At 47.1% G+C, this 20,804-nt stretch overlaps 1 long non-coding RNA gene across 3 annotated transcripts in view; it reads left to right on the top strand.

Annotated features, from left to right (window-relative positions):
- Positions 1–20,804, top strand: part of LOC135211096 (uncharacterized) — a 666,357-nt gene that overhangs the window by 580,061 nt on the left and 65,492 nt on the right. The gene's annotated exons all lie outside the window — the stretch shown is intronic.

A 20,804-nucleotide genomic window follows, 5' to 3' on the forward strand; every position in this document is an offset into this window, starting at 1 on the left:
TTGCAACATGTAAAGCATCTTCCATGTTGTATGCTCCACGGCATGGCAGACCATTTTCAGCTCTCATGTAGGTCACGTGACTCCTGGTCTCATGTCGCTCTATAAATCTTTTCGACTTCTATACACCACATATACAGGAGCATTCGTATAGTCAGTCCACCGTAGCCACTTGAATAGCCAAGTAAACCGTTCTTTTATTCATATTCAACAGCGACACATAAAGGAATTGGCTTGACAATACTGTAAGGACAACGCTTATTCATATTTTCTCTGTACATAATTCATCATTCGCGTTGTTCTCACTTCCCCCTGAGAAATGCATTCAGCGGGCTTTCCGTTCAGTGTTAAAAGCTTATATACCACATATTGTGTACTTTTATATTTTGTATTTTATGTCTCTCAAGAAACACAAATCGGGTCTCGCCGACCCACTTTTACTCTCTCGCGCGGGTCGGTGACCACATTTCCGTCCGCATGCTGTATATTTATATTTTCCCTGGACTGTAATAAAAATCAGTACAACTTCTACCTGCTCTTTTGTCAACCTCTTACAACTGGTGACCTCCCGGTTTGGACGGTGACCCAAGCGGTTTTGGCTCAGCCATTAGGGACTCACTACCGCCGCTCACCTTCAGAGATCTTTAACGGACTCATACGGCGCCTCAGTATAGATCTCTGAAAGCTCCTACCGTGGAAAAAACCAACGCCTCTAACGGACTAAATACGGCATACCTGCCCAAGGTGTGTTCAGGCGTTTCCTCAAACGGTTTGGCCCGCCATTCACGACTCTGTCGACCGTTTTTTTGTGAGAGGAGGACAATGGGCGCAAACAGTACCTCGCGGGAAACCTCGCGGGAAACCCGGGCCTCCCCCGCCCCAGCGACGGACTCTGACACAGCGGCACCGCTCAAGCTGTCAAATTGCCCCCCTTCACAACGGCTGACCCGTTTTCCTGGTTCTTCCGAGCCGAAGGGCAATTCCGGATCGCGGGGCTCACAAACAAAGTGCTGCAGGCTGACCTCGTCGCAGCGGCTCTCCCCGACAGAGGTGCTCGGCCGAATATCTAACTGGCTGACCGGTCGAGCACGAATCGGACTTGTCACGCTCGACGAGATAAAAGAAAGGCTCTTGACAGCCTATTCCGTGCCTATCGCTGAAAGGGCCGCCCGCGCCCTCGACTTAGTCGCGAACCCCATGCGCGGCGCGACACCCAAGATGCCTGGGACACTGTGATAGGGCCTCGTCCGTCTGCCCGAAATAGGCCACCGACGGAAAAAAAGGTAGAGATCAGCCTGAGCCGCGAAATATTCCCTGCGTCAACCTCGAGCCGGACGTCCGAAAGCAGCTTGACCGACGCGTACATCCTAGAGGACGGCGAACTACTATAAAAGGCAAAGAAGCTGACGTTGTCAAACAATGCCGCGAAGCTCGCCGCCCCCCCCCGATCCTCCGTGTGCCTGGCCGCAGAGAAGGAAGAAGACGACGACGACCCAACGCAAGTGATTGGCGACCGCTATCCCCAACGGGAAGTCCTCCCACACGCAGCGAGGTGAAAACTCCTGGTGCCGCTTCCTCCACGGAGGTTCGGGAGATTCGCCAGGAGGTGCGAAAGCCCTTGCACCTTCCAACAGTCAAAAAACGACGACGGCAAACAAAACCAAGGCCGCCGTGGCAACGGCCGCGGTCGGAACCACACACCGTAGGGTTCTACGTCCGCGACGCGATCTCCGGCGGAGGATGTTGGTAGATACTGGGGGCAATGCACTCGATATTCCCGCCGTCAAGGGAAAAAGGACCGTAGCCGCGAGCCGACAAAACAACCTCCCTCGTCGCCGCAAACGGGACCCCCATCCGTTCCTACGGCACGAAAGCCCCTCTCGAGATACCATCCATTGGCTTGGGGCGAACTAACGTCTGGGAATTCACAATCGCGGACGTCAGGATCCCGCTACTGGGGGCAGATTTCCTGGCGCAGAACGGCCTCCTGGACGTTGGGCCGCAAACGCTCCTCGACACGGGGGACATGCCTTTCCCTTCCACTAGCAGCAGGCCCGGGCGCCCTACAATTTGTACCATCGCCCCCCACAAATACGGCAACCTCCTGCAGGAGTTCCCCGAAGTCTTCAAGCCGGAACTTCGTCAGGCGGCAGGGACGCCGCCCAAGCACGGGATATTCCACCACATAGCCACCACAGGCCCCCGACACACGCGAAGTTCCGACGACTCCCTCCAGGCCGCCTCCAGGAGGCGAAGCAGGCGTTCTCGGAGGATGGAACGGATGGGCATCTGCAAGAAAGCATCGAGCCCTTGGGCGTCGCCCCTGCACATGGTACAGAAAACCTGACGGCACCTGGAGGCCCCCTGCGGAGACTACAGAAGACTCAACCTCGTTACAATCCCCGACCAATACCCCTTGCCAAACATGCAGGATTTGACAGGGGCCCTTCATGGGGCGAAGGTCTTCACAAAAATGGAACCTCTTAAAATCCTATTTCCAGGTTCCAGTGCACCCCGCGAGGATGTCCCCAAGACTGCCATCATCACGCCTTTTGGCTCCTTCGTGTTCCATTACTCAACCTTCGGCCTGAGGAATGCAGGGGCCACCTTCCAGCGCCTGATGGACAGCATCCTGGGGGACCTGCCCTTCTGCGTCTGCTACGTCGACGATATCTTGATTTTTTCCAGGTCCTTGGAGGAGCACCTACATCACGTCCGAGCGGTCCTGAAGCGCCTGCAGGAAAACGGGCTGGTCGTCCGTTTCGACAAATGCACCTTCGGCGCCGAGAAGGTGGACTTCCTCGGACACGAGATCTCCGCGACGGGCGTGCGCCCCCATGGCCTCGAAGGTAGGCGTGGTGCAGAAGTTCCCAACACCAACCCACGGTAAACGTCCCTGCAGGAGTTCATCGGAATGGTCAATTACTACCGCCGATTCATCCCTTCCGCCGCCCGCACCATGTCTCCTCTAACACAGGTCCTGAAAGGAAAAGGAAACCAAAGGCCCTAACGTGGGAGGCCGAACAAGAGAAGGCTTTCAACGAGACGAAGAGGGCCCTCGCCAGAGCGGCGACATTATGCCACCAAGACCCTGCTGCACCTTTACGCGCCTCACCACCGACGCCAGCAACGTCGCCTGCGGGGCTGTCCTCGAGCAGGTGGTCCAGGGCGAGCCCCAGCCACTCGCCTTCTACAGCAAAAAACTATCAGCCGCCGAGACGAGGTACAGCACGTTCGACCGCGAACTCCTGGCAGTGTACCAAGCAGTGCGACATTTCCGCTACCATCCTCGAGGGCTTCCCCCTTTACGATCAGGACGGACCACCTCCCTTTGGTACACGCCTTCACCAAGGCGGGCGACGCTTGGTCAGCGAGACAACAGAGGCACCTAGCAGCCATCGCAGAGTTCGGTTGCACCATCCAGTACGTGCCTGGCGAGAAGAACCCCGTGGCAGACGCCCTATCGAGGATAGAAATCAACGCCAGTGCGTCTCGGGGTCGACTACGAAGACCTCGCCCGGGAACAGGCTGCCGACCCCGGAAAACTGCCGCATACCGCAATGCTATCACCGCCCTCAAGTGGGAAGAGAACGTGCCTTTCGGTCCCACCCGCAAGCATGACGCTCCTCTGCGACATCAGCACGGGCCGCCCGCGCCCGCTGATCAGCCACCTCCCGAAGGAAAGCCGTGTTCGACGTCATACACGGACTCTCGCACCCCTCTGGGCCGGACGACACGGTGCGCCTCCTGACGGAGAAATTCGTCTGGCATGGAATTCGGAAGGACTCCTCGAGTGGGCCAGGACCTGCGTGCCTTGCCAAACTTGCAAAATCAGTCGGCACACGGAGTCAGGCGTGGGGGAAATTTCCGCAGCCGAAACGAAGATTCGGCCACATCCACTAGACGTCGTTGGCCCCCTGCCCCCGCCCCCGTCGGAAGGCGCCAGGTACCTCCTGACGGTAATCGATCGCTCCACCAGATGCCCGAGGCAACGCCGATGTCGGAGGCGACGGGCACGAAAATCATGTGGGCCGAAGGCACTACCTTCGCCAGCTGGATCAGTCGATTCGGAGTGCCAGACGAAAATCACGACAGACCGCGGACCAGTTTTCCTGTCGGAGTTGTGGACTGCCCTGGCTCCGCCTAATGGGAACTTCCGTCGCTACATGCCACCACCAAAAAAGCCTACAACCCAGCAGCTAACGGCATGGTGGAGAGAGTCCACCGTTCGATCAAGGCTTCCCTGATGGCGCGCTGCACCGACGAAAATTGGAAGAGCCAACTACCGTGGGTCCTCCTCGGTCTCAGGACTGCGCGGGCAAACGGCGAAGCATCACCCGCGGAGAAGGGTATACGGGGAGCCATTAACAGTCCCTGGCGAGTTCTTCCCCGACCAATGCCGACGACGCTGACGTCTCCAATCGCCAGGCTTCGGGAATCGCCGGGAAGTTCACGCCCTGCGTCAAAACCTTCTCCGACAGAACCAAACGTTTTCCTCCCGAAGGCCCTATCATCGTGCAAGCACGTCTTCGTCAGGGACGACGCCCGCCGCCCGCCTCTAACGAGACCCTTACCGCGGTCCCTTCCGCCGTCTACGACGCACTGACAAGGCATATCTCTTATCCATCAACGGTCGCGAGGACTGGGTCACAATCGATCGCCTGAAAACCAGCCTTCATCATGGACGAGGACCTCGCAGACGCGGATTCCACAGGGCGCCTCAATCTTCCTCGGAAAAAGCGACTCCTTCGATCGCCAAACCTCCTAGCCGTAGCCGCGGCCGCCCTCGGAGAGAACGGCCGAACCCACCCGAGGATCACCTTCAGGGGAGGCATCCCGTCCCCGGAAAACCCCCCGAGGATCTACTACCACAACAACTAATATCACGCACCCGGGGCGCCTCCGCCGTCCAGCTCGCTTCCGCGATGACTACCGAAGTACAAAGAAGTCAGCCAACAATCATACCTAATTATTGTCTTAGGGGGGAGTATTTGTAAGGACAACGCTTATTCATAATTTTCTCTGTACATAATTCATCATTCGCGTTGTTCTCACTTCCCCCTGAGAAAGCATTCAGCGGGTTCTTTCCGTCAGTGTATAAAGCTTATATAACCACATATTGTGTACTTTTATATTTTGTATTTTATGTCTCTCAAGAAACACAAATCGGGTCTCGCCGACCCACTTTACTCTCTCGCGGGTCGGTGACCACATTTCCGTCCGCATGCTGTATATTATTTATTCCCTGGACTGTAATAAAAATCAGTACACTTCTACCTGCCTCTTTGTCAACCTCTTACAATACTTTCATACTCCCTAGATTTTGACCGACTGACCACATCGTTGCACTTACTGTGTGGTTCACCCATTTTTCATTCAACCTAACTTTTATCACTCCTTTTTTTCCATTCACCTTATTTTACCGTTTATAGTATTAAGTTGTAATTTGATCTCTGAAATCAGTTACGATGGATTCCGTGCCCATCCAGTCTCTTATACTACATATTCACTCTACAGTTCCTGTTCTTTCCTCTCATTCTGTTATCACTGCTTCCCCCAAAGAAACGTTCATAGATATTCAATCTTGCTCCCACCCTCTGATTCTTATTAAAGCTTCAGTTTCATCTGAAAGCTTACTAATGGTTCTTAGTTAGTTACACCTTGCATGCCCTACCACACCCATCCCTGATCCCTCATCGTATTAACCCTTGCTGCTGATAAGGGATGAGCAGGAATTACAGAAACACAGTTTTCCTCGTTATTTATTTATTTTTTTAATGGGCTGCTACAAGTATTTTAAGCAATTTTGTTGCATTGAAAAAGCATTCATATATATCTTCTTCTCTATCTTTTTGTTTATACGCACACACGTATATATACATACATACATATATATATGATATATATATATATATATATATATATATATATATAATATTATATTTATATATATATATATATTTATATATATAGATATATATACATATATATATATATATATATATATATATATATATATATATATATATTTATATATATACATATACATGTACATATACATTTACATATACATATGTATATTATTATATATATATATGTATGGTGTGTTTTTATTTATTTGAGTGTGTGTGTGTTTATTTTGTATGTTAGTGTATAATTCAGCTTTAGAAATAATATTTAGGATGATTCGATGGCTTCACTAAGCTGAAGATTGTTGCTATATTTTTTTTTTTCTTATTTTTATCACAAGTACAGAGGGAAGTAGATGAAATAAATATTTATAAATCCCGAGCCCCGGGAGTAACTGTGAATAAATTTCGACGTTTTTATTGTTCAAAATATCAGTAGCATTCAGTTTACTCTCACATGAATGTACAGGACGCGCACGCATATAATTACATGTAAAGAAATATGTGACAAGGCGTGTCGAACAATAAATAGAAATTTGCCCAGGTAACCCGAGCCTCCCTTTGTGGGACTAACGCCTTTTGCCCCTTTCATACGGACGAGGAGTAAAGTAGAATGACATACGTTTGACAGTTCATTTTGTTTTTGAGTCTCCTGTTGTGTTTGTCTTGCCTTGAAAGGTACACCGCTCAGTATGAAGTTGCGGGAAAGGCCTTTTAAGTCCGTGAGCGACGCGCATGCGTGTAAGAGATCCTGTTGCACCACAGTAGCTTCCCATAAACGACGTGTCGTATTCAAATCGATGGGACAAGGGGACACTTCGGAGACCAGTTCTCCATTCATAACGAAAAGAACACGCGACCAGGACTTACTCATCCCCTTCCCGAATACAGCGTATTTTTAAATGCTGACACGGTCGCGTGTGGGCGTGGTTTGACGCTCACAATATGGTGCTCAATTTACCTTGGTCTAAGATAATGTGCGCCTTAAAGGTTCAGTATTTTGGAATACGAGACACTGGCAGAGATGCAACCATATTTAGATTGCGATACGCAGGAGATAAGCCACCAGACTGATAAAGAAGGACGAAGAATAGGAAGAATAAAGAGACGTCAGTAAAAAGACGTTAGGACAAGATAACCCCGTAATGTCTTTTATCTTAAACGAGGAACATTAAAAGCATCGGCTTTTAGCAAGAGAGTCGTACGAATTCTCGCAAAATTATATTTACATTCTGATGTGCCTTTCACTTCAGGGTCTTCTTATTGATGGTCAGTGTTGGTTAATGCTATATTTGTACAATTCTTGTATTAAGTTAACAACTGTGTTATTAGATAACACAGCTATTATGCAGTGCATTGATGCACACAAACAAGACATTAGGAGACTAAAGAAAATAAAAAGGGTAAAACTCACGCTGCATGAACAATCCTAAAAACAAAAAATGAGAGAAGTATTGTATCGTCTTAATGCGTTCAAATAGGCGCATGAGGTTCACTTAACACCAAAGGAGCATATCGAGATAAAATCAGGTTAAGGGCACCGGGCGGAGGGGGATGCGAGGGAGGGAAGGAGGGAAGGGGTAGAGGAGGGACCTTCGTAAGGAAAGTCAGATAATGAGGGGGCAGGACGTCTTGGGGGAATCGGGGAACAGGTCAAGGCTCCGAATGCCTTTTGCGTCTCTTTGCAGGATAGATTAGAAATCCACCAGGCATAATTTCAGGGGAACTGTATACCTATGAGAGAGAGAGAGTGAGAGAGAGTCTACCAATAGTTCCACTCTTTACTCCTTCCAGCAGGCCCCTGAAACAATATCCTTAGCAAGTCCTTTAAGCTGGGTGTTCCTTAATAATTATGCAGTGGGATAATGATCGCTAACCCGTCAGCCGCCCAAAAGGAGTCTAGATCTTGTATAGAGACATGCCAGCACTTTTCTATTTATATATTTGGTGAATCAATTATTTGACGAAGTCACAGTATTAATTTATTTTAAAAAAACATACATCTTGGTTTTCTTTTGCAAACGTGGCGATTGATATATATATCCTCTAGCGAGTATTCTCAAATTTTTTTGTTAGGAAGTTAAAAGCAAAATCTCATATTTGGTTCGTTATTAATCTTCTTTTATTTTTAGTAGACTTCTGGAGACACGAAACTGTCTAACAGATGAGCATTGGGTTTTATTATATTTTTTTTTTATCTGAGATGAAAAAAGTTTAAAATACCTTACGTATTTCAGTTTTTTCTTTTGTGTTTCCGGATTTTCATCCGTAAAAAGTAATTCATTTTATGATTTAATTGTTCTTATTTTTCTATGATTTGATATATTCCACCAATGCTTCAATACTGATAAAGAAAAATAACTTATGATTGTGTGTGGTTTTTTTTGTTGTTTTTTTTTGGGGGGGGCGTTGGTTTTGGTTGTTGGGGTGGGGAAGGAAGTCGCTGTACCTTTAGTTAGAAACACGAGAAAGGTGAACTGGAACAAGAAGTGAGGAAGAGCAGAAAGTCGTAGCCATCTTGTTTATCAAATCAAATAAGAAAAAAAACTATCTCAGCAACTCAAGTCGGCTAGTTGGGAGGACTCTGTATTGTATTTAAAGCTTAAATGAAACCATCATGTCGCATGTTGTTGTTATATGCCCAGGAATACACCTTCAAAAGTTAGTGGTGCTCTCCTCCTAGTTGTAAGCTATTGTTTGTTCTCGAACCTATCTTTTGTTCAGGCGTTAAATGTCTTGTTCCTAAGTGTCAGACGTCCTGGTCTGTTTGACAGTGCGTTCTTCTTCTGCTTATCTACCTGGTGGACTGTCATTTTGCCTCTTGTCTGTGTTGCTGTCGCATCATTCTCTCTCTCTCTCTCTCTCTCACACACACACACACTTAACACGTATATTCGAATTCATTTGTCTTTTTTTTCATGCCCATAAGAGGAATCGACTTTAGTTTCAACATAATATATTCTTATCTTAAGAGTTCTCATTTACATGCTGTTGAAAAATTCAGTTTATTGTTTTGTCTGTAATGTGTTAGCGATTTGAAAGACTTACCTAAAAAAATATATTTTTTTTTTTACTCAATCTTTCCCATACTGATTTTCAACATTTTTATTCAGTTATTTTATTTTATATTGCATTCTCTTTTTCTTATTTTTGTCTGGCGATTCCTTCTCTTTTACCCACCCATCACATCCATCCACATTGAGTGCGTTTGCGTCACATATTTGCATGTCTTCATTCTTTTGTCCGAGATCATGAGCCCCGGGGTCCTTGCCCGGAGTTCCAAATTCTTTTGACGTCTCTTTCAGTCTATCGTCCCCTTGATCGTTGATGGGCAATCAACCTCATCATCTGCGTTGTTTATTTTATGCTGACAAGTAACTCGTGCCAAGAGCAGTTCGGTCGTCTTCTGTGACGTCACCTTTTTAAGTGGGGTAGTAGGGACCGGGTAAGGAGAGAAGGAGAGGGAGAGGGAGTGTGCGGTACAGCAGATATAAATGAGGCCTCGAACGCCATAAGGCCCTCAGCTAGTTCCACTAATTGTTAGCATTCCTGCTCCCTTTCCCCTTCTCTCTTCTTTGCATTTTATGAACTTAATTTTGGAAATTATTCGAAAGTGACGAGACATTTTTGTTCAGCATTCCTTTTTCATCATGTCATTTGAGGACCAGTTTGCTCAAAAATCTCCAGAGCCTCTTCGTATCTGAAATAACTTCGTAGCTGCTTTGTTGATATCTGAAAACATCCATATTTATTTTCAAAGTAATAAACTGCTTATGATAATTTCCTCTCAAGTTATATAAGAATGGTAAATAATAAGGCTATAGATCCACAGTCAGAGTTGAATAATAATGTATTTACGGGGCTTATTCCAGAACTACTTAAATAACCCAGGAGTCTTGATTCTATGCTGATGGGAGGTGCTGGTTGAAAAGCAGAGCCTGCAGTATTCACTCTTCCCTCATCGTCAGTGGTGAGGCAGCCGCCTCTATTTGGATCTCCTCAGTTCCTATGGACAGTTCTCTGGGCTTTAAATCACAGCAAAATGAAAATAACTTGATGGTTTACAAAGTGAATTCAATTCACCAAACTTCATTAAAGAACTGTAAGAAACATTTTGTGTAAATGTATATTTATATAGTTAAGGTCATAGATTAGTATTCTGTAGTGGAGGTTGTAAAAAAGTTATGATAAATATTCACTTACCACTAACCGTGGCATGTCGGATTCTGTCCCTCTTTCCACGATCCTTGAATATTGCATCAAGTGAACGTAGTTGGGGTGGTCCTGGATCCACTCCACTGGCTTATTATACACCCGCTCAGTTACTGTGCTTTGTTTCTTCACTATTTTGGGTTTGGGGATGTTTTTGGAAGGGAAAGGTGAAAAGGGTGTCTTTTTTTAAAATTTATAATTATAAGTGGATATAATCACTGCCATCCTCCTGCTTTTTCCTCTCCTCCTCCTCCTCCTCCTCCTCCTCATCATCATCATCATCATCAGCAGCAGCAGCAGCAGCAGCATTAATGGCAGTGGTGTTGGCTGTAGCTGCTGATGGAGGAGTGGGTAGCTTTTCCAAGCACCCCCTTAGGCTTTGCTTCAAAGTGATGAAACTGGAACTGGAAGTTGGTCTCTTGGTCTCTGTCTTCTCAGATTAGCAAGTGAACGAACGGTTGGCGGAGGATCCCCAACCAGTATTTATAGCACACTTGTCATATGGTGTTTTTTCTTTCGTATGGGGATAGTGCCATCAGTGCACCTCATATAGGACACTGAAGACATTACTTAGGGTTCTTTGCAGTGTCCCTGCGACCCCCAGTTGCAACCCCATTCAATCCTTTTGTTCTACCAGTCCTCACAAAACAAAATCGTTTTAAAGCCCTCCAATTTTTTTTTTTTTTTTACTTCTGACAACCACTTATCTTTTGTGGTCTGCAACCGGCCTGTACCTCGGTGAGTTTGAGGTCGTAGGTGGCGCACAGTGCGCAATACAAACAACTCTCCTACAAGTCTTTATCTACTGAAGTTCATCAGAAATACCTTCTAGTTGTATATCTTAAAATAAGAGACGAAAAACTAAAAGTAAAATATAAGCCTAGGGTCTGTTCCCAAAGACATTTCAATTTGCTTTCTTGAATCCATTTCTCAGGACAAATGTTTATTATCTCCATTCCTTTACTACCTTCATTAAGTTTGAAAAATCTTGTAAGTCCTCGCGATTTTAAAAGACTCCAAGAAATTAAGACCACTTATTTCATATCGAAGTGAAGGGTAAGATAAGCAGGCTGTGGTAATAATTTCTAATTATAAAAAGATTATTTTAAAACATTTTCTGAAGGTTTAGTTAGACAAAGCATGCCACTGAATTTATAAAGGTTTTGTATTCCTTATTTAGCTTACTTTTATACCGGGAGGTATCGGTTTTTATACATTTGGTTTCAGCCAAATTTCTCTTCTTTGGTACTTGCATTTGCAGTAAATCCTTATGTCCAGCTTTGGTTATCTTAATATTTTATTGTTTCATACATTCAACTTCCCTGTCAGATATATACTTAGCTATAGACCGTCGTCCCCGATAGAAATTCGAATTTCGCGGCCAACGCTACAGGTAGGTAGGTTCCAGGTGATCTACCGGCCTGCCGCTGGGTTGCAGGAATAGGAACTATTACCTTCTAAGAGGACAGATTTTTCTCTATCGTTTGGACTGTAAACATACGTTTACGGTTCCTCCCTGATTTGATTTTCGTGTTTCATCGCCATCGATCTTCTGGGCTGTCTTTTGCAGGAAGTACTTGGTCTTTTTGGTTCGGCATACGCTTTATTAACTTTTTTAAATGAAGTTCGCTTCGAGAAAATTTCGGAAGACAATACTAAGTGGAAACTACCGAAATCATCGGTAGAACACTCACATAGTTTGCGATAAGAGAATTATAATATTTATTCATTATTTATGTAATAAAGTTACAACTTTAATTAAGGAATATTAAAACTCTAATTTTCCTACTTAGGAAGTCAGAAAAGCATATAACTAGATACGCTTACTTATAAGCCTTAATAGCGTTTGTGCTAACGAGCCGTTAGAGTATTAGCAGTACTAGTAGTTGTTGGCATCCTCATCACCTTTTTACTCCTCTAGAAACTACAAATTTATATATGCAAATTGAGATAAATGGATAGCTCAAATGCAAGCTTTTAAAGGTAAGAGTGAAATATAGTGTTCCCCCATTGGCAATGGAGGGTGCGTCTGATCGTCTCTGTCTCGCTCCCAGGTCCCTAGACCTCTTCCAACTCACAAGGCCCAGAGGAGAAGGCATGTCGACAACCGCAGGGGTGTTTTCAGAGATCCCACCGGGGGGGGGGGGGGGGGATCAGGCGATCCCCTCGGCAGGTTCTGTAGAACGTCCCAGACTGCCAAGTTTCGCCATTGGAAGGCGTCCTAATGTAATGTGTTTTCCCCTATTTAGACGGATAAGGAGAAGAATTTCAACGGCGTAGATTCAATGAAGATGCAAGATAATCTCGTCGTAGATATCGGAACGCTCAGAGAGAGATCTTTCGATAACAGTTGTCGGTAGAGGCACATTGCCCTATCCTGTTTTCGTCCCCCGTACAAATATACGGAGGCGCTATCCCCATTGGGTGTTGAAGGTTATTTCAACACATTCCCATCGGACATTTATATGAAATATTCTATTCTGAGAAGAACGAATTAGATATTAAAGAAATAATATTTGATCGAATGAATTATGGATCTCGTTTAATGATAAACATACATATATATTTTGTGACATGAACTTTCCCTGACAGATATATACTTAGCTATAGTCTCCGACTTCCCGACAGATTTCAAATCTCGCGTCACACGCGACAGGTTGTCAGGTGTCTAACCTACCCGCGCCGCTGGGTGCGGATTACGAGACCACTCCCGTAGTCTTGTCAGTTTTTTCTCTGTCGCGGGAACGATAACAACGTTTGTCGGTTCCTCTCGCTAGTTTTTCGATTCTCCCTCGCTTGCTGATTAATTTGGACTTCTTTTGGTGACGTATTCCGCTTTGTTTGGCTTGGCATACGCTGATTGGTGGACCTGTTTTGATTTTGAGTTTTGATTTTTCTTTAACGATGTCTTATCTAGAATCATGTAGTTGTAAAACTTCGGTGTTGTTTAGGGTTTGCGTGAATGAAGTGTAAGGTGAGGTTGCCGAAAGCTCGTAGACCCCCACGACGGTTTTGCATGAATGCAGGGGGAATGATTTGTGCGTTTTTGCTAACCCTTGTAGTGAATGTAAGGGATTGATGAAGAAGAATAAAGGCTCTCTCTTCTTATTTAGGAGTTGGAACGTGATAGAGTGCGTAAGGCTTCCTCTAGAAGTTCTAGCAATCTAGAAATGAGTGAGTTGATGTGGATCCTAATACTACACGTGAATTAGAACTTCTTCCCAAGTTGCAGCCCCGGCTCCCCGCACCGAAGCCGTAGATTCGCCTTTCGGAGGCGGCAGCTCTGAAAGCCAAGAATCTTCTGTGGCTCAGAAGATTCGTCAGTGTGGAAGTAATGAGAGTGTTAGTGATCAGTGCAGTGTCCCAGTGTTGTGGAGGTGCGTCTGACCGGCTCCTTAGTGCCTCAGGCCTAGACCTCTCTCCAGACTTCCCAGTTCCAGTGGATAGGAAAGTCGAAAGCCGCAGGAGGCTAGGGAGAGCCCCACCGGTCAGGGCGGGTCCCCTCGTCAGATCCTGAAGTACGCTCCCGAGGCTGCCTCGATCGCTACAGGGGGGGGAGAAGGGCTCCTACGCCAATGTGGGCTTCTTTTCTCCTCGTCGTCGTCTCCTCTCCGAATAGAGGTTGGACCTCCAACGATGCCGTCCGCAGCCCGTTGCAGAGGCTTGGAAGGCTCCCTGCAGTCCCTTTTGGTTCTAGTCCGGAGGTTTTTCCCGGAAGAATCGTCGGGTGGAGTGCGAGAACACAAGAAATCCTGTGATCGTTCTTCTTCTCGCGCTCCGCGCTCCGGGCGCCTGCTTCGAGGAAGAATTAGAAGATTCTCCTACTAGAGTACTCCTCGCGGGACTTCAAGCTCAGATCCACGGCGCTAGCAGACTCTCTAGCGTTAGATCACGAGGAAGTAGGAAGGACCGTTCTCTTCCGATAAGAGATCTCGGCGCCGCTCTTCAGAGGATCGTTCTCCTTCATATGTGGGAGGTTTTTCGTATGGAAGGTGGGGCTCGGCGTGAGCGCCCAATCAGAGCTCGGCGGAGCGCCCTCACTCGCGTGATCGCCCTCTCTCGCAAACTGGCTCTCTTTCTTTCAATTTCAAGGCGCCAAACATCGTAGGACGCTCTATGTGAGAAGAAGTTTTTTTCTCCATATTGGATTCCCGCTTCCCGGTAAGCACACTGCACCTGCTCATCACTCGAGTTTCTTCACTCCCTCGCGTGGGACTTTCTGTTCTCCTCAGCAGCCTCAAGTTTAAAGGAAGGCGCCCTTATACACGTAGGCGTTCTTCTTTCCAGATGTCACTCACTCTCCCTCGGTATCGTGATCGTGACTTCTCTCCTGAAGGCATCTAGAGTCCTGGTAGGAGTCGTGTGCATGATATGACTGCCCTACTGTTAGCCGCTCGCCCGCAAGGTAGTCGCCAAGATCCTACTGCACATAGCTCTCCTAGTAGGCGCTCCGTCCTTTTAAGGCGTCCATAACTCCTGGATTATTCTCTAAGGGGCAGACAACAAGAGTCTTTCAACGCGCCTTCTCCGTGTAGGCGCTCTCGGCCGCTTCTAGCGCACTTCTCCTGACCGGTTTTGTCTCTTGGTAGGCACCAACCAGTAATCCCGGAAGCGCCCTTCTTCCAGTAGGCGCTCGTTAGTTTTGAATCGCCCTTCTCCAGATGTTTCCTCTTGTTAGACGTCAGAGTCCCTCTAAGCAGAGCCTTCTTCCTCCCTATAGGGGCGCATTTCGCCTTCCAGTCTAACTTCTCGTTGATCGTCACGCAACTGTGACAGGTAAGTATAGGCCCGCAGCGCTCTGCTCTCGATGGGCGCTCTTCTCCTGGCAGTCCGCTCGCCCCAGCTAGTGCATAGAGTATAGTAGGTAACGCGCTCGCCTCCTCGTAAGCGCCCTGGCGGATGTTTCCGGAGAATTTCTCGAGTAAGGCCCTACCTCTCCTTCGGCTGAGATTTCCGTTACCTCTAAGAGGGAGTCCTCATCGTATACTTCCCAGTATCTTCTCATCGTTCTCATCAGTGGAATGTGAACTCGTCTAGAGATGGCCGTTTCTCCAACCTCTCGCTCAACTCCTGCTAGGGATCCCTTCGTCACCTAGGACTTCCGCGCTCAAGCCTCGACAAGAAACTTCTAGAAGGTTCGGAATGAGGAAACGCAACACTTCTGCTGCTGTCTCTTTTCTTACAGAATCTTACAGAGCTACTTTTACAAAGTTTTTGGATTCCCTTACGCTACTGCTCCTCCTTCCTCCTCACTTCACTTTTTTTTTTTTTTTTTTTTCAACGGGGGCGAAGACATGCGAAGGAGTTTTTCTCTTGTGTGAGGATGAAGCCAACTCTTTCTATGAAGAAGGCACTTGAGGAGTTGTTGGTTCCTGATGGCTTCCAAAGAAAGAAGCGGGAAAACGATAGTTCGCTTTTCCTCCTTCGAAGGTTATCGGAACTCGTCTGGTTTTCTGGTACGAAACAGAGAGCCCTTAGGATTGGGTCTACCGTCTTCGGCTGATTCGGATTTTTCGCACTGGTAGGATTCACAAGGAGAACTGGCCCTTAACTCTGCTCAGAACGACTTGGGCAATGAACATTGGATCTTTGGCTTCAAAGGTAGGTTTAAGAGTGCTAGACAGTAATTAACTTCCTTGATTGGTCGTTGGGAGTCCTTAGCCAAGAAAATTGAAGTGCCGAGTCAATTTCACCAGATGATCTTATGTGTGTTTTGTCTGTAGGGCACGTCAGTAAGGAGACGGAGCGAGTGAAATCGCCTCCCTTTTATGGGGCCCGGCATCGTGAAGAAGAGGTCGGTTTTACTGTTCCTTCTTAAAACGAAGTCGTCTCCCATGCTCAGAGGTTTCTTCTTTGCTGTTTGCTCCTCTGTCTACTCAGGTTGTTCCCGAACATCGAGTGCAGGACTTTCGGGTCACTTTCGGCCAAGCCCACCCAGGACCTTTTGGCCGTCGGCAAGAAACCTCGCCCTTGCCTTCCCTTACCAAGGCTAAGAAGGAAAAGTAAGTGTTTTCGAGAACCCTTTCGAGGGCATCTTCATCAAGAACCTCTACGTTTTAGAGTCGTAGACCGTCAAGAAGGGGTAAGACTTTCGCCCAAGTCTGTTAAAGAGCCCCCAAATAACTTGCAAGGTCCCTTCAACAACGGTTGGGGTGCCCAGACTCTTTAGAGTTTTGCAGAAGTATGGGCCCAGAAAAGGTGGCGGATCCTTGGCCCTTTTTCTATTTTGAGGAGGTTACCTCATCCCTTTCGTCGAAAGACCTCCTTGAACGAACCATCCCAGGGTATACTGACGGCCCGTACAGAGACCCCGCATCATGATCAATCTCTCCATCTAGGCCGTATATCAGATGCCTGGAGAAGGGGGCTGAATCGAACTAGTGACTAGACCATCATTCACTCGGGCTTCTACAACGCCTTTTCCTAGTTCCGAAGTCCTCAGGGGATGGAGACCGGTGTTTGGATGTAAGCGCCCTGAAACTTCTGTTCCTGTCTTCGTGAAGAAAAGAAGAAGTTCACGATGAAACGCTTCATCCAGTGCTGGCAGCGCTTCGTCCGAGGGACTGGATGGTTTTTCTCTTTGGATTTTCAGGACGCTTACTTCCACGTAACCGATCCATCCTTCCTCGAGAAGTTTCTTCAGATTCATGATGGGGGGGAAAATTTTTTCAGTTCAGGGCTCTGTGGTGTTCGGCCTCTCGACGGCCCCTCAAGTGTTCAACGGGGATTTTGAGATGTGGCCTCATGGCTTTCATTTGACAGGGGTGAGGATATCCATGTACCTCGACGATTGGCAATAAGGGCCAATTCAGAAGATCGTTGTTTGAAGTACTTTACAAGTAACTTTAGAATTGACGAAGGCTTTGGATATCTCGTCAATTTCAAGAAGTCATCCTAATTCCCGAGGCAAAGAGTTGTGTATCTCGGATACAGATGAACTCTCCTGAGTTTTTCTGGCTTTTTCCCTCGCAGGAAATGATAGCCCGGATTCAGAGATTAACAACCTTCTTAGGGAAAGAGTTGGCACAGTGAGGGAGTGGATGAGTCTGACTGGGACAACTCCTCCTCTCTGGAGCAATTCCGTTTTCCCTAGAATGTTCGCACCTGCTAACCCCGGGGGGAGAGGGGAGAGAGGAAGAGGAAGGAGGGGATTCCGCTCCAATTCTTTCTTTCATCGGAATTGGAGTCGTCGTTCTCCATGATTTGAATTGAATTGACGTTCTCCTGTCGGTTATCCCAGGACATCAAGAAACATCTCTTATGGTGGCAGATCCCAACCTCTTTGTGCGAAGGGACTGTCTCTTCAATCACCAGACCCCCAACTGGTGTTGTTCTCCGACAGCGTCGGACATGGGGTGGGGGTGCAACTAACTCTGGGAACCAACGAAGTGTCGGTACCTGGGTGGGGGGGACCAGGTTTCCTGGCACATCAACAGAAAGGAGTTGATGGCTTGTGTGGGTTTTGGCTCTGAAGGCTTTCGAGCCAAGTCAAAAGATCGGGGGGGGGGGGGATAGTGCAGGTCAACGCGGACAACACTACAGCTCTGGCATACATCCAGGAAACAGGGGGTGACGCATTCCTTCTCCCTGTACGAGACAGCAAGAATACCCTTTCTTCTCTTCTGTGGGCAGAAGAAAGAGGAATCAAGGCTTCTCACCAGGTTCCGTAAAGAAGGGACGAAAGGAATGTAGAGAAGCAGATCTCCTAGCGGAAAGATGCCAGGTCCTTCCCACAGAGTGGACCCCTTCATCTTCTGGATGTATGGCAGAGCCTGTGGAAGTTATTGGGGCCGGCCCAACACATAGACCTCTTTGCCACGTCAAAGAACAGAGGCTGTCCTTCCTGCTCTCCGATTATCGGATCCAGAGGCAGTAGCAATAGATGCTCTTCTTCTAGACTGGAACGGACTGCGACGTCTACGCGTTTTTTTCCGTTCCCGCCCCCCCCTTCAAGATCCTTGGGGCTACTATCCAAGGAAGTTCGTAGATTCGATTCACAACGAGAAGCCTTAATCGCGTCGCTTTTGTGGCCGGCCGGCCACAAGAATGGTTCACAGAGGTACTGATGGTTGGTGGACTTCCAAGATACGCTCACCGCCTAAGGAGCGATCTACTCAGACAACCCCACTTTCGACAGGTACACAAAAATCTCCCTTTCGCTTCTCGTCTGAACTGGTTTCAGACTGTCCACGTTTGGGTCAGGAGCGAAAGGCTTTTCAGCATCAGCTGCTAAAGCAATCGGCAAGAGCGAGAGACCTCCACCTTGCGTGTATACCAGTCAAAGTAGTGGGATGTCCTTCAGACTTTGGTGCAGAGAAGGAAGAACATTTCCTCTTCAAGTCCTCTGTGACCCAAATTGCGGATTTCCCCTTATTTTCCATCCTCAAAGAAGGAATTCAATCTGGTTGTGTCAACTATTAAGGGATAACCGCAGTATGTTGGCGGCGGTATTTTTCGGCATAGAGGCTTAATATATCCGATGATAAGGACCTGACTGATCTTATTAGATCATTTGAACACATTGAAGCGTCCATCATGTAGTACCGGAACTGAATTCTAGATCTAGAACGTAGTCCTACAATTCCTTTGGATCGTCTAGATTCGAACCTCCTGGCTTAGCCTCTTCTTTCAAGGACTTTTGACGAAGAAGGCATCTTCCTTTTGCCCTAGCTAGCCGCTAAGAGTGAGTTATCTCCACGCTATTGAGGGCAATGTAGGGTTTAAGGAAGATTCTATGGTAGTTCGTTTCTTCCAAGTTTTTCCTTGCAAAGAATGAAAACCCATCACGCCTTGGCCCAGGAGCTTGAAGTTCGTAGTTTAATCTTTTCTAGTAGGGGAAGAGCCTTGAAATGAACTCTTTGCCCTATGAGAATTAATGAAGTATTTCCTTAAGAGGAAGGAACACTAAGGCTAATCAAGATGTACTACTTGGTGTGCTCGCTCCGTAAAGGACCCCACTCGGGCCCATGTCGAGAATGGCTCTTTTCCTCTTTTCTGAGAGCCTTATTACAGAGGCACATGTTGCCTGTAAAAGATCATTGAGACTACTGAAAGTGAAGCTCACGAGGTTGAGAGCCATCGCACTTCGCTTGCATTCAGAAAAATATGCTGTGCGGAGAACTTGATGGAGGGACTTTTTGGAGATGCCAATCGGTTTTCGCAAAACCACTACCTAAAAAAACGTGATGTAAAAATCCACATATGATTAATGCTTCGCTTGGTCCTTTCGGTATCGGCGGATCCGGTGCTGGGCGGGAGCTGAAACTTATCCTGTTAAATTTTTAAAATATGTTACCCTATATTTTTATATTGTTGTTTTTTTGGTTGTCTGAAAGAGGTTGCAGAGGCACCTCTTTTTGGGTCGTAATATTAACCCTGTTGTATTTTGGTTTAGGTGGTCTGTTGGGTTTTTGGCTCCGTGCAGAGGTAGTGGTAAGGATCTGTTTAGGTAATCGGACAAGGTCCCTCTAACAGCATTCCGACGTGGATTCTACCACAATAGGGGATCACATATCCCATGGTAGATCCGAAGAGTCCTTTTTTCAGCATCAGGTCACGTCCCTAGCTGTAGCTCTCCAGGCATCAGACTCAGAGATAGTATCTTTGAAGTCTCATCCTGAAAAGGTGAAACAAGGTTTTTTTATATCCTACAACATTAGTTGTTCCCGTCTTTACCTGTATTATTTGAGCTGTCTCTTACCCTCCACCAAGGGTGCCAATCAGCTAAGTATTTCTGTCAGGGAGTTCATGTACAAAAATGATATTGTTAAACTCAATAAAGTTTTGTACTACTTACCTGTCATATCTATACGCTTAATGGCCACCCACCTCCCTCAGGAGACAGGTGGGAAGAGAAAATCTGACAAGCTTAGGGGTGGTTCGTACATCCGCCCCCCACCGGCGGGGGTAAGGTGACCACCTGACCTACCCTGTCGCGTGTGCCGCGAGATTTGAAATTCTGTTCGGGAACATCGGAGACTATAGCTAAGTATTATATCTGCCAGGTAGTATGTACAAAACTTATTTAGTTTACAATAATCATATTTTTAAGCTTCTAGCTCTCGGCACATGAGCGCCGAAACGCCTGAGCGCCTGAGGCGCCTGAAGCGCCTGAGGCGCCTGAAAGCGCCCTGAGGACGCCTGGAGCGCCTGAATGCGTCCTGGAGCGCCTGGGGCCCTGGAGCGCCTGGGGCGCCTGGAGGACCTCGGGCGCCTCGGCGCGCTGAAATGAAGGGCCGTAAAGCTTCTTCAAGTAAAAGATGAGGCCGCAACGCGCCTGAAAAGCCTGAAGTGGCTAAAAGGGAATTTTCATACATTCACTTCCCGTCAGAATATACTTAACTATAGACTCCGTCGTCCCGTAGAAATTCGAATTTCGCCTGACATCGCTACAGGTAGGTAGCCAGGTGTCTACCGCCTGGCCTGGGTGGCAGGAATAGGAAACTTTACCTTCTAAGGACAGATTTTCTCTATCGTTGGACTGTAAACATACGTTTTACGTTTCCTCCTGATTTGATTTTCTGTTTCAACCACGCCATCGATTCTTCTGGGCTGTCTTTTGCAGGAAGTACTGGGTCCATTTGGTTCGGCATACGCTTTTATTAACTTTTTAATGAATTTTCGCTTCGAAATTTCGAAGAAAATACTAAGTGAAAACTACCGAAATCATCGTTAGACACTCACATA

Source organism: Macrobrachium nipponense, chromosome 4 (genome assembly GCF_015104395.2).
Source record: "Macrobrachium nipponense isolate FS-2020 chromosome 4, ASM1510439v2, whole genome shotgun sequence".
NCBI lineage: Eukaryota > Metazoa > Arthropoda > Malacostraca > Decapoda > Palaemonidae > Macrobrachium > Macrobrachium nipponense.